At 63.8% G+C, this 2,846-nt stretch overlaps 1 protein-coding gene across 1 annotated transcript in view; it reads right to left on the bottom strand.

The window, feature by feature from the left end:
• SLC12A7 (solute carrier family 12 (potassium/chloride transporter), member 7) overlaps positions 1 to 2,846 on the bottom strand; it is a 41,053-nt gene that overhangs the window by 18,944 nt on the left and 19,263 nt on the right. The window lies entirely within an intron of this gene.

Genomic DNA, 2,846 nt, shown 5'->3' with positions numbered 1-2,846 from the left:
CTGTGAACATGCCCCTGAAAACCACAATACCTCAATCCACGGGTTCACAGTCAATAGCAGCTAACGCCTGAACCCGTGGTGAGCCATGATGCCACTGTCAGGGAAAGGGAAGGCCCAGAGCATCTCCTGTCTTCCCTGGAAAAGGGACCCTGTGGAGCAGCCTGAGAAGGTGGCCGTCCACGTGGCCAAGGTGGCGGGAGGGGCGGGGGCCATGTTTTACCTCCACGGATCCTGGCCCTAGGTCACGCCACCTGAGCCTGCCACCGTCCACACGCCCACAGCCCCGTTGAGCTGCGTTCCCACCCCTAGGCTGACCGGCCTGGATCTGGACGGGCCTCAGTGCGGCTGTGGTTGTGCAGAGAAATAGATGGGGGGGCCACCTGCAGATGCCTGGACACACCCACAAGGCCCCAGTGCAGGTCTGACAGCAGGGAGCTGGCTCCCGACCCACAGCAAGGACAGAGGGGGCACCGCATGGGAGGGGCCTCGGACACACACCACCACAACAGGCACTTTGTGTAGGTTCCACAGACTCCCACAGACACGGGGGGGAAGAAGGAGGCTCAAGGCGCTGGCAGCAGCCAGCCCTGCCTGGGAATGAGGTGCCCCCAGCATGAAAATCACGCAGGTGGGCGCTGGGAAACTCCCTGCTTTAGCGAGAAATACAGAAGTAACTCCAGGTGGTGTGACGGGCCCCACGGGCTTTGACGGTGTCATAATTCCATTTCCGGACAGTGAGAAGCTTCCCATAAGAAGTTTGAAAATCAGAGAAATGAAGACATGAAGTCTCAGGCCCCGATGTCCTGGGGGAGCCGACTGTAGCAGCACGGTACACATGCAGGGCACTCACCCGTCCCTCCCCACAAAGCTCTGAGTGGGCAGAAGTTCGGCCGCACACGGGCATCACGCTTACGCGGCCCCCAGTGAGCTCGAACAGCAGAGGGGACTGAACTTGCAGCAGAACCGTGACTGCGCCTCTGGACAGGACTCACCCACGGCGGGAGGAGGCGGTCCCAGGGTTTGCCCTTAGAAAGCTAACGGCCCTCAGCACCTCCCAAGCGTCCCGGGGTGTGGCTGGCACTCCCAGGCCTCAGCACACTGCTCCGAGCTCAAAGCCACCGCCATGGCTGAAACACAGCAGCGCCATGCACGGCACCGTGTTGACACATCACGATGAGGACATACCAGGGCGCATTTCCTGTGCAGCCCAGGTGGGAAAGGGGCCCGGCCCCCAGACCCTGCCCTGCCCACCTCCTCGGCCCGCTGTGCCTCCATGTGCTTGTCCAGGTACGTCCCTTCCAGCACCGAGCCCACGATGGTCAGGCCCTTGCCGGCCTTCAGCTGCGACGTGAAGGACAGCAGGCGGGGGTGCTTCACAGCCTGCTCTGCGTCCAGGTTCAGCATCACCAGCACCTGGGGCCTGCAGCGGGGGTGGGGCGGCTGTTACCACGGCAACACTCACCCGCACACCCGCACACAGCCCATCAACAGGGCAGGCGGGACGGCTGGGGCACGTGACACAGGTGGGACGGGGGACATATGACAGGCGGGACAGGTGACAAAAGGGGCAGGTGACACGGGATGGGGAGACACATGACACAGGTGGGGGTAAGTTGAACAAGTGACAGGTGAGACAGGCCACACAAGCCAGGTGGGACAGGCAGGGCCGATGGACAGGTGGGCACTAGCCAGGCAGGACAGGTGAACAGGCAGGTGAGACAGGTGGGACAGGTGACATGCTGGACAGGTGAGACAATGGCCCAGGACACATGCCGGATGCCCCTGCCAAGACCCTGAGGGGGACACTGGCCCAGGGCACAGGCCTGAGGCCCCCGCTGAGACCCTGAGGGGCAGAGGCTTCCTACAGATGGCCTTTGCTTCAGCAGGAGCCACCCTCTCCCACCCCAGCCCAGGGCTGTGCCGGCAGAGGGGCCGGCTCCCCACACCCCCGCCCTGCAGCAGGGACACCCCCGGTGCTCCAAGGCCCCCAGCTGTGCAATTCGCTCTGCACCAGGCAGTGTTCACACCCCAGACCGTGCCCAAGCGGCTGAAGGTAAGAGGCCCCTGAGACTCCAAGGTCCCCACTCAAAGGCCAACCTCAGAAACGGCTCTTCCGTGCATGTGAGGAACACGGGGCATGGGCAGCGCTCACCTCCAGTTCTTGGTGTGAGGAGGCCCGTGCTCCACACGCAGCAGGGCATAGCGGGCAGCGTTCAGGGACAGGCCGCGGATGCCGTCGCCCCACTCCTTCTCGGCACTGCGGGAAAGGAAGTGGGGGGCTTGTTCAGCCCATCTGGGAAAGAGGGGACTTCTGGGGGCAGGTGAGTCAGGGCAAACAGGACCCCCGGAAAAAGTCCCTGGATAAGGAGGGAGGCCTCCGTGCCCACCCCTGCCCTCAAGGGAGCCCGTCCCAGGAGCCACGGGGTCAGAGGGTGCCGTGGCTATGGAGGAAATGAGGTCTACGTCCAGCATGCGTGAGGCGCCTTCCTCGCAGGGTGGGGAGCAGAAGGCCTGTGACAGGGAAGTGGCTGGACCCCGGGAAGGAGGCGGGTGCAAGGGGAGGGAGGGTGGGCGCTGGGGCACGGGGAAGGACATCCGTGGCTGCCGAGTGAATACAGGCACAACCTGGGGACACCTCGCGAGACATGTAGCAGGAATAGTCAGCCATGGGCTCACTGCCTGCTGAGGACGGCACGAGACAAGAGCTCCAGGCTGGAGACACTGTCCACGAGTACAGGCACCTTGGCCTGGCTGGGGGCGGGAGGGAAACCCTGGCTTTCACAGCACAGCCCACCTGCATGTGCTCCCAGCTGCTCCCAGGACGGCACACAACATTCGGGCCCCAG

This window comes from Mandrillus leucophaeus, unplaced genomic scaffold (genome assembly GCF_000951045.1).
Source record: "Mandrillus leucophaeus isolate KB7577 unplaced genomic scaffold, Mleu.le_1.0 Scaffold702, whole genome shotgun sequence".
NCBI classification, from domain to species: Eukaryota; Metazoa; Chordata; class Mammalia; order Primates; family Cercopithecidae; genus Mandrillus; species Mandrillus leucophaeus.
Note: the sequence above shows the minus strand (reverse complement) of the source record. Positions and strands in the feature narration are given on the sequence as shown.